The 12,109-nt window shown below is 35.8% G+C and overlaps 1 pseudogene across 1 annotated transcript; it reads left to right on the plus strand.

Moving 5' to 3' along the window:
- The first annotated feature begins 1,514 nt into the window (after positions 1-1,514).
- Positions 1,515-8,534, plus strand: LOC117694010 (vigilin pseudogene; annotated as a pseudogene). Its single transcript, XR_013105886.1, has 2 exons — positions 1,515-1,652; positions 4,650-8,534. The product of XR_013105886.1 is annotated as a vigilin pseudogene (transcript).
- The last annotated feature ends 3,575 nt before the right edge of the window (positions 8,535-12,109 follow it).

Consider the following 12,109-nt stretch of genomic DNA (forward strand, 5'->3'; position numbering starts at 1 on the left):
GTGTTCTCCACCAATGCAGCTGGCCTTGGAGGCCGGTGGTCTATGTCCTTGGCTTCCAGACACTGCTGGGAGCCACAGAGGAACAGAGATACACAGGGGCATATGGGCTGGTCACCAGCCTGAAGCTGAGAGGGTTAAGGGGGAGTGAAGCCCTGACAGTACCCCGCAGGTAGAGTCTCTTAGTTACCGGGACTTGCTTGTCTGGTGTCATCTAGCTTGCTTGAATTGGCAGCCTCCATGGAAGGAATGTAGAAGTCCTCAGTGGGAGATTAAACAGCAGCTCTATAGTCTAAGCCCCGCCCCCCTCCACGATTCTGCATGGCAGGCCCCAAAGACATGGAGGAAGTCCATGATTTTAAAGGGTTTATTGTCATGCTGGAAAGTGATTGAATCTTGCTGTACCACTGTACCTCAAGGGCAGGCCTTTGGTTACATACTGTTTGTAAGGAGGCGGGTCTGAAAAGGAATGCTTAATTGGTTATGCCCTCTGGCCTTTAGATATCTCATTAATATGGAAATCTCTTGAGGCTGAGGCCTGTAGTCATGCCCTCTACCTGTGCCGGGTGACACAAACCTCTTTCTGGGAGGGCCTATGAAGGGCTGAAGCTAAGTGAAAGGAACCAGGGGCCCAGGGGCAAAATGAACACCTTCTTTTCCATTAGGGTCCAGGTTTTGAGGCCTGTGCTCGACCAGGTGCCCAGGTGACTCTCACAGCCCACCACCCCACAAATATGGACAGAATATAGAAGATACATATGAAGATAAGATTGAGTTGATTTCAAAGTAAACTGTGGGACCCTTAAGGATTGTGATTGATCAGTGATGAAAGAAACCATTTTGTAAAACATGCTATGAAGTGATTAGGAGAGAATGAACAGAGAGTTCATTGTGATAACCCATATGTGGCATAGAATCATTACTTCTTAATTCTGGAAAAGATAGTTTTTTGACATTTTTTCTTACCCACATGATTAACAGACTTATGTGGATTAACTTTTGAGGTGAAAAGAGTATGTCTTTATTCTTCCCGGGAAGACTCTGTTAAAAATTAATTTTGTTATTTTGGACACTGAAATCACAATTCAATTTCTTTGACCAAAAATTGTGCATAAAAATAAATAAAATATATTTGAAGACCATTTTAAAAATATATGAAATATTCATGCTTTAAGAGGAACAAATACTTTTTTCCATAATTGTCCTCACAAAAATCCTGCTTCCCAATCCTTCCCTTGTTTTACCCGATAATTTGATTTTGAAAGACTGGCAATTGTCACAGTTAAAATTCTAGGATGAAGTAATTACAATAATTTTCTCCTTAAAATGATGTCTTACAAAAAATGTTGAAAGGGGTATGGAGGTCACAGGCTAGATGACATTCAAACATGATAGTTTCAAATAAGCTGCCTATAGTATTTATTTCCATTCTTAATGTTGATTTTAGATAACAAAACATTTTGAATACTGTGTCATTCCATATTTCAACTAATTGAAAATTCTAATTTCCTTTTCAGCTTTGACATTCACATTGAGGCCAGTCACCAGTTCCATGAAGTTTTCATCTCTAACTATTATAGAGCCCTGTGAGCTTAGTCTGTGCTCTCAGAGATTTATCATCAACCAGAAACCTTTAAACTGGACAAGAAGAAAAGGTAAGCTAGAACATAGAAAGCTTTCACAAAATTTAATATTGTATCAGTTTGTTCAAAGCTTATTTCAGCAATGAAGAATGTTTGATATGATTAGGCCACTGCCCATAGAGGATCTCAGACAAAATATTTGAATATGAGTATCTGTGTAAAGTGTGTAGATGTTCAGATATTCAAAATGAAATTATAATTAGTTCTTTTAAAACAGAGAAATTATCACCATGTGGAGACATAATATTTGGTAAGGAAAATAAAGTACTTGGAGTATATTTTTCACGAAATTTCAAGAAAATTGTATTGACTTAGAAATTATAATTATAATATTAATTAAACAAGATCACCCAAACTCAAGCTCCATAAAATCATTTTCATTATCATATTAGGTATTAAGCTATAATGTATACATGCACACAGGTGAAAAAAATATGTGTAGCTATAACTTAACAAGTAGAAATGAGAACAAAAAAAGGATAATATTAGGTCACGAGGAAAGATGAAATGCTAACAAAGATAATTGTTTTTTACTTTTAGTTTTGTCATATGTTTTATAATGGAGTTTGGGAGATGAATGAAATTATAAAGATATAATTGATAACAAGGCTGTAAAATGCAAAGTAAAGCTCCACAAATTCAGAGTGTCTCTTCTAATTGTAGAGAAATGCACTGAGATGTAAAGACTTTAACCTAGCTGAGTGACATTTTTATTTACAAGTTATTCACAACAATGTACTTTATAAAAATAAACAAGGAATATTAGCAAATTTCATTACTTAAAATTAAATTATAACTTGTAAAAATATAGATAAAGCTATTTGCAAATAAGTGCTGAGAATACATAGAAACTGTTAGTTTCACAAATATGATCTATAATATTCTAGAATGAAACCAATTAATTATCTATATTATTCACTGAGCTTTAATAAATGACAACTCTGCATAACAGAAGAAATAGTGTCCAAGTGTCATTAGCATGTAAAATCCCCTTCACTTTAGAAAAATAGCAGATAAAATGGCCCCTTAATTTCATATCAAGGAAATTGAGAGAATGCTTATGCCTTCTGTTGTATAATCCAAATATTAGAGAGTATGATATGACAAAAAGCAATATTCACTACTATAAATTTATTTTATTAAGAAATGATATTGTAAGAATGTCTCTTGTGTCCAACTCCATTGATACTCACTTCAGAATGTTCTCATTTAAACGTCTTGAAAACCCTGACCTCAAGGGAAGAGTTAGGGGAAGGAACGATAGAGCTGAAGGGGTCAGCAACCTCATAGGAAGACCAACAATATCAACCAACCAGACCCCCAAAGCTCCCAATGACTAAACCACCAAGCAGAGTAACTTGGAGGGACCCATGGCTCCACCTGCATATGTAGTAGAGGATTACTTTATTTGGCATCAATGGGAGGGGACACCCTTGGTCCTGTGGAGACTCAATGACCCATCCTAGGGGAATGTGAGGGTGCTAAGGAAGGAGGTGGTGGGTAGACGGAGGAGCACCCTCGTAGAAGCTGGGTGACCAGGGAGGGGATGGTTGTTTAACTGTAAAGGGGGATAACATTTTAAATGTAAATAAATAACCAATAAAACAAACAAAAAAAGAAAAAAAGAAATTTGTGGCATAACATTTGATTTATTTTTTAAAAAGAGATTTATTTTATTTATTTGTATATGTGTATGACTGTGTGTGTATATAGGAACATGGGAAAGCATGTGTCTCAGGGCTCTAGAAAAGGGTCTCAGATTCCCTGGAGCTGAAGTTAGAGACAGATATGACCTGCTGAAATTAGTACTCTGAGATAACCTCAGTTTCTTTGCACAAGCTGTACATACTCTTAACTATTGAGACATCTCACCATCCTCTTAAAAATTCTTAATAAATAAAAATATAAAACCAGAATAGTACAAGAGTAGAAAACATGTGCATACAATTAAAAATCTGTTGCATGGATTTTCAAAGGACAATTAGGGATACTGAATAGCTTCCATGGATAAACATTCCAGATCAAGTGTAAGATTGTTCATTTGGTATCAGTGTTGGTGATATTTAAAGTTGCAAGACTAAATTAAATCACATAATTGAAGATTGTAGAAATAAAAATGGCCCCTGAGTTGAACACAACAGACACTAATACCTTGTTGTGTATAAAATTCTAGTAGTTGAAGTGGTCCTAGAAAATGGAATTATGTCAGAACAGTCTTTATGATTAATATTAATAGAAATAGACTGGTTCAGTAATCAGAATAGATGTATAGCCTTATGGTTTAACAAGGATAAACCTTATCAACCATAGAAAACATGTAGATATATTTAAGAATCTGTTATATAAGAGTCGGTGTTATACTCAAGCAATGAATTGATGTTCAACTGTATCTGCAGGCTATACTTTTTTAAATAAAAGTTTCATATCAAGCAAGAATACAGATTAAAAATATTATTTTCTTTTCCTGAGTGTGATGGTAGAAAAGAAAGTTGTCTGTAATTGAGCTTCAGCAATCTCAATAGGTTAATAGAAAAGTTGTGAAGCTGGGTTGTACAGAACTCTTAAGTTTAATTAAAGAAACAAAATATTTAATTGTGTACAGAAAGTGTGTGAATTTTTAAGTTATTACTGATTAAAACATAAGAAAAATAAAAATTCTGGAAATTGTAATATCTTCTTACAGACCTTACTTTTTTCAAATAATTATAGGTACTCAACAGTGCCGTTTGGGGTACTGGTAAAAAATAGTGATACTGAATTAGAAGAAATAAAAATTAATTCTATAAATATAAGTAAACTAGGTTTTCCATTGGAAAACAATGGTTGCTGTTTCCTCATAATCCTTATAATTTAAGCATTTCATGTACTCTCAGGATAGATTAATAGTTAAATTTTGAACTTTAGTAAAATAAAAATGTATAGCTATTAGAATGTATTCTTATTTTCTTGAGTCTATAAATTAATTTAGAAAGGAATGACATCCTTAAATATTTCATTTTCCCCATACAGTAATATGCAAGGAGGAAACTCCAAGAGATATTTGTGGTTTTGCTATTGATATTTTATCTGCAATACATCTGAATTGAATCTGCTCAAAAAATCAACAATGAATTCCAAAAGAAATTCTGCTTCACATCAAAACGTGTCTGTTCAAAAAGAAAATTATAAAAGTTCAAATGATATGGTACGTGTGTCCAGATATGACAAGGAAGTTAATGAATACCCAGAGAAAAGAAAATTTTTAGAAAATCCTGAAGAAACTGTAGAGTCATCAAGAACTAACATTTTTACGGCTGGGGAAGTTTCAACCCTCACTCAGGTTTTTCATGTATTACTAGAAAAAGAAAATTATTTGACTCAATTTGGTGAAGGTACATTAGCAAAGTTCTATGCACATATCATGGAGAACACTGGTGTCAACTTAGAATCATCTTTTGTCAAAGACCAAGGTCTTTATGTGACAGTGTTTGGCAACCCAGAAGCTGTCACAAATGCTGAGAATGAAATTTTCAAATGGTGTCAAGAACAATATTTACCCTTAACGCTCATTTCCAAACAAGAACATTGTTTTTTTCTAGACCAGGCTGGAGATAAATCACAAGATTTGGAGCAAGGTGCTGAAATAAATACTCAGATCATAAATCCACCTAATCAGAGCAACAGAATAAACAGTGTTGATGCAAATCAGACAAAGATGAAGTCTTCAGATGGAAGCCTATCTACATCTGCCAGAAGTAGTAAGGATGATAACCAGATATTAGAAATGGAGAAAACATTTAATTCCCTGCCTGCTAAACCATACCTTCAAGCAAGTAACATTTTCCAAGAAACAGAAGAGCATGTCCCTTTTCCACTCTCTAGTGCCAAGGAGACAGATGTAGATATTAATGAAAGACAACTGCATGTGGATCAGACAGGTTGTCATAAAAATAATATGACTGAGACCAGTACTGTAACAGAGGGTATGATGATGAAGTTTCAAGGCAACTGTACCAGAACTGTCAAACGAAATTTTCTGGAAGAGATCTTAGAAACAAGTGATGATTCAACTGAACAATCACAGTCAGAAAGCCTATCAGATTCTATGACACAACACAGTGATCCTGACAGTTCTGGGGAAGTATTTAATGAAGGTGATGGCAATGATGATGATTACATTGTTTCTTCTATCTTTGCTCCTTCTTGGTTGCACAGGTTCATTATTGGTAAGAAAGGTGAGAAAATAGCTGAGATAACAGAGTGTGTGCCAAAGGTTCAAATACATTTTACAGCTAAAGATAAAATAACACTGAAAGGACCAGCAGATGATGTAAATTATGCTCAAGAAAAATTTGACATTATTGTCAAGGACCTAATGAGCAAAATGGAATGTACTGAGATAAACACTGACAGTAAATTTCATAAGTACCTGACAGGGAATAATGGGGAGATCCTAAATAGAATTACAGAGAAAACCCAAGTCTCTATCACAATGTTTCCTGAAAATGAATCAAACCACTCAATCAGAATTGAGGGAGAATCTCTGGGTGTCCACCAGGCCAAAAAAGAACTGCTTGATCTAGCAAATAATTTGGAAGAAGATTACAGCCAGGATATAATCATCAAACACCAATTTCACCACATACTTATTGGGCAAAAAGGTGAAAGGGTTCGTGAAATTTGTAAGAAATTCCCAGATGTTATCCTCAATTTTCCACATCCTGCAGAGAAGAGTGATATTGTTCAACTGATAGGACCAAGATATGAATCAGAAAAGTGTGCACAGTATTTGGAAAATATGTTGACAGATATTAAAGAAAATAACTATTCTATAAGTATTTCTATAACGAAAAAGCTTCACAAAAGGATAATTGGAAAAGGAGCATCAAACATTAAGAAAATCTCTGAAACAACCAACACCCAAATTAGTTTTCCACCAGAAAACTGCAACTCAGAAGAGTTTATCATTACTGGATATCCAGAAAATTGTGAAATTGCACGTAACTGGATACTTTCAATTCAGCAAGAGATAGCTGATACTGCAGAGGAAGAAATTACCATTTCTGCAAATCTATACAAATGTCTGACTAATCCAAAAGAATCTTTGTTAAATTCAATCATAGAAGAATGTGGGAAGATCCATCTGCATTTTCCAAAAAACAAGTCAAACCTGAATAAAGTCATTATCATGGGCTCTGTTGAAAGTGTTGAAAAGGCCAAAGCAAAGCTTCTAAAACTTGCCGAAGAAGAGCAAGCTAAGAGTTACTCTGAGACTCTCCGTGTCAAATCACAATATCATCAATTCCTACTGAACAAAAATGGAGGTAATATTTCCAAAATCTGTGATGATACTGGGGCATGTGTTCTTTTCCCTAACCCTACAAATAAGGATCAAGAATCCATAACAATTACAGGGACTGAGGAGTCTGTTAAAGAGGTGCAAAGACAACTAGAGGATTTAGTTAAAGACTTAGAGAATGAGGTGGATGATTCCATATTAATAAGCCGTAGATTTCACCATTATTTTGTCATGCGGAGGGGCCAGCTTTTAAAAGAAATGGCAGAAGAGTATGGTGGTGTCAGTATTACATTCTCTTATGCAGGGAGACAGAATACAAAAGTCACAATAAAAGGCGCAAAACCTTGCGTTGAGGCAGCAAAGAAACACATTAAGGAGATTTTTGAGCCTTTGGGCTCCCAAGTTACAACACGGTATGTTATACCCCAGAATTTCCAACCTTTTATCATGGGACCAATAAGTTCACGAATCCAACAAATTGCTAGGGATTATAAAGTTGAAATCAAATTTTCAGATGTAGAGAAACCAGTCATAAATACGGATCCAGGTACTCAGGAGAAAGGAAAAGAAAAGTGGAAAAAGTCTACTAAAGATCTTGCTCCTAATTCTCCAAAGAAAAGTGATACCATATTTATCTCAGGCCAAGTGGAAAATTGCAAGGCAGCTACTGAAGCTCTAGCATCTATAATCCCCGTCACTGCTGAAGTTCATGTGCCCCTTCACCTACATCCTTACATCATTGGGCACAAGGGAAGTGGTTTACGCAAACTAGTAAAGGAATTTGAAGTTCATATGCAGATACCACAACCTGGAAAAAATTCTGATGTCATATCTATTATGGGCCTTGCAGCAAATGTGGAACAAGCCAAGATGAAATTGCAAAAGCGAGTCAAAGCTTTGCAAATGGAAATAGAAGATCGGACACTAAGAAATTTTAAATTAATGTTCAATCTAGATTCTAAACATCGAGCCAAGATCACTGGTCACAAGGGCTTGCTCATTACTCAAATTTGCACAGAACATGATGTTACTGTCCGTTTTCCAAAGAAAGGAAGCCATGAGATGCAAGACCAAATCACTATTACTGGTTATAAAGAGAACACACTAGCTGCTAGAGATGCAATAATGAGAGTGTTGCATAAAATTGAAAAAACAATTTCTAAGGAAATCACACTTAACCAGCAGGTTCGTAGCAATGTTATTGGATTTCGTGGAAAAACCATCAATAAAATCATGGATCAATACCAAGTAGATGTACGTTTACCTCCAAAAGGGTCCTATAATCCTAATATCACAGTGACTGGTCTCCCTGATAATGTAGAAAAAGCAATTGAACATATTCTTAATCTTGAAAAATATTATCTGTCAGCTGTTGTAAGCCATGGATCTCAACATGAACAAACTAAAAGTATGTCCCTTTGCAATATAGCCATGGCACCATCCAAGAGTTTTGTGAGAAAGTATGTTCCCTGTTATGCTAAAACAGCCACAAAGCTCCCAGATGTAGATAGTTGTGAACACTTTCCAAAATTAAAACAGCGAATACCTTCTAAGACTCATCAGGCAAAATTGTGACAATGATAATCAAAAATAAAGTGTTCCAAACTTCTTAATTGAAAATGTCAATTTTTAAATTTATTTTTTAAAATCCTATGTATGAATACTGTAAATACATAACTTCTCCAGCCCATTTTGTTCCCTCTATCTTCTATTCATGCTTGACTATTCTCTATAAAATTCATCACACATACACACACACACACACACACTCACACACACACACACACACACACACACATACTACTAAGTCAATTTAATACTGTGATAATGGTTGAAAGTATAAAACACATTTGTAATTGAATTGCATATAACCTGAAAAGAGAGCCTTTTTGTTTTGTCAGTTAAAAGTCTATTATCAGCTATAAAGTAGAGTAAGAGGCCCCTGATTGCTTCCATAAATAGGAATAACAAATGAATATCTGTTTACAGATCATTTCTTTCTGTGAGAATGTTAGCTAATTGGTAAAAATGGTGCACTAAAAAGCTGAGTAAACATTCATATCATGAGTAGAAGTGGAGGTACACTAAGCCTAGGGTTTGTGCCAATCATTTCACCATAATGTCCTGAAAGGATTCCACATAGCATATCCTCTACCTGTAGTTTCCAGCTCAAAATTTCTACTTTGGGTCAAAATTCACCTGCTTATCAAAAAAAAAGGGAATGTAACAAATAGGTATTTCTGTATGCCCACAGAAAAGTAGGGAGATCTTACGTAGTCTAACAAACAGTTCCAGGGACTTCATCTCCTAGAAGCACTGCAAAAACAAGTGCAAATACAGTGTTAGCAAAAATAAAAACACACAAAAGACAAAACAAACAAAAATAACCTCCTACTTATTGGACAAAGGAGATGAAGACAATTACTCTTCAAAATGACCTTTATTAGAAGAAAAAACTTGGATCCATGGAAGTGTGTGTAAGGCCTGTTTAGACTTTGAGTTGAGAGAGCAATTAGAAGTGGCAGACAATCATATCAGTGGGAGAGGATGAAGGAAGGGGAAAGTGGAAATGAGTTTTCATTCAAAAATATGGGGAAAAATATCATTTGGAGACATACTACAAAGTGGCCAAGTAGGAAAAGTAAAAGCCATGTACAGCATGATGGGTTGTGTTAGAGATAAGGAGAAAGTACCTCCAGATAATCACACAGAAAATGGGAATTCCTAACTTGTGTACATTTTTTCCAGTGGTACAGGGAAGTTTTATGGTATATCATTTAGTCTAATTAGTCTATAGGACAATACACATGACATAGGCAAGTAATGGATAGGACCATACACGTACTTGCTAGATACAAGAGGTTGCAGTGCTTGCTATACACTTCATGCTCCCATTCCTAACACACTTGGATTTTTGTGCTCCAATCTATACAGCCAGAACTGTTAAATGTCAGAATCAGTCATGGGAAATGGCTTAGTTTCAAACAATATCAGGTGATTTAAGAACAAATGTAAATAGGTTTTTATTTCACCCTGGCAGAGGTGAAACCTCTGAAGAAAATTAGATGGAAGACAGAATTCCAAGTACTCATTGAGCCAATGTGGCAAAAAAAAAAAAAAAAACCCACCAACCTGCCAGTAGTTTATGAAGCTATTTTTCTCTTCCTTTCTCCCTGACCATGTTTTTGTAGCCACAACTCCTGGTATTCACATTCTTCCTGGGCAGTGAATACAAACTTAGTCTTCCAGTTTCACAGCTTCCACTTATGGGGCTTCAACCTAATAAACCTGGTTCTAACTACTAAGAGAACCAGGTATGTGCAAAGCATATAAGCCCACAGCAAAGAGAAAGTTTTAAATCACCATGCAAGTAAATGAAGAGGCAAAGGCCAATCAGAGAACAATGTGGCTGCAGGTTAAAAAAGAGAAACTTCTAAGTGTGATGGAGGATCTGGTACAATAAGAACCAAGCACAGTACTCTTAGTGCTGCCAAGGGGGAGGTGTCTCAATTGCAGTAGAATCTGCCTTTGTTTCAAGAACAAGTGGAGGGAGGATATCTAGAATTTAATATGTGTGTGTGTGTGTATGTTTTTGTGTGTGTGTGTATTCAGATATTAATTCATACTTTTGAAAGTCTACAGCAAATTAGAATCCAGCTTTACTATTTACTACTATAACCCTTGGCAAATTCATCATCTTTGTTTCTTCTAATTTTATTTTCCTATTATGAAAGGAGATGATAATAATAATAATAATAATAATAATAATAATAATAATAATAATAATTTCAATAAGATTATGTGGATTAAATACTCACTATCCCAATTGCTAAATAAGCTGTTATTGGAATATATGAGTGAGATTGGGAAAATAGAAATTCATGCTGATAATTAGGCAAATCTTTTTTTTAAGAAAAGAAAAGGAAAGGTAAGTTTTTATTTTCTAAATTATTATCTGATTCAGGAGACTAAAAGGGAAAATAAGTCTCAAAAGGAAAAAGATAGAAAGAAAGTAACAGAGGCATTATTTTCAATTCCTACCTAGACATTTTTAACATTTTATTGCAATGACTATTTGATTGCATGATTTCTAGGTTTCTAACACCCTTGCATAAGGAGCAGACACAAAATAACCCTACAGCAGCCTGAATAACAGCTTGCCACTTTCTGAGATTTTAGAGAAGCACATGCAGCAATGAACTCTGGTCTACCCAGAATGAAAATTTCTACACATTAAATACCCTATTTGTCAGAGTTTCTGAGTCTGAAATTTATGACTGAATTTTATTGCTTGTTAGTTCTGCTCTGCAAATGTGAGTCTTTCTTAACTACAAAACAAAGATGTGAGTTTTAAAGAGCTTCAAAATGCATTTTTCATTTTCTTCCCCAAAGTTTTTTTTTTCCCTTTTTAAAGGGATTTTATTTATTTACATTTCAAATGTTATCCCTTTTCCCAGTTTCCCATCCACAAACTCCCATCCCATTCCCCCCCTGTTTCTATGAGGGCACTACCCTACTTACCCACCTCTCCCATCACACCACCATAGCACCCTCCTACATTAGGGCGTGGATGCTTCACAGGACCAAGGGCCTCTACTCCCATTGATATCAGATAAGGCTCCCCTCAGATACATATGCAGCTGGAGCCATGGGTCCCTCCGTGTGTACTATTTGGTTGGTAGTTTAGTCTCTGGGAGATCTGGGGGTGGGGGTGGGGTCTGGTTGGTTCATACTGCTGTTCTTATAGGGTTTCAAACCCCTTTAGCTTCTTCAGTCCTTTCCCTTACTCTTCCATTCAGGTCTCCTTTCTCAATTCAATGATTGTCTGCAAGCATCCATATATGTATTGTTCAGTCTCTGGTAGAACCTCTCAAGAGACAGCTATATCAGGCTCCTGTGAACAAGTACTTCTTGGCATCATCAATAGTGTCTGGGTTTGGGGTCTGCATACGGGATGGATCCCTAGGTTGTGCTGCAGTCTCTTGATAGGCTTTCCTTCAGTCTCTGCTCCACTCTTTGTTCCTATGATCCATTTAGATAGAAGGAATTCTGGGTTAAAATTTTGTAGATGGGTAGGTGGCCCCATCCCTCATGGGCTGTGCCTAACCACTGGATATGGTCTGTAAAGGTTCTCTCTCACCTTTGTGGGGTATTTCAACTAATGTCATCCCAACTGGGTCCTGAATGTCTC

This window comes from Arvicanthis niloticus, chromosome X (assembly GCF_011762505.2).
Source record: "Arvicanthis niloticus isolate mArvNil1 chromosome X, mArvNil1.pat.X, whole genome shotgun sequence".
NCBI classification, from domain to species: domain Eukaryota; kingdom Metazoa; phylum Chordata; class Mammalia; order Rodentia; family Muridae; genus Arvicanthis; species Arvicanthis niloticus.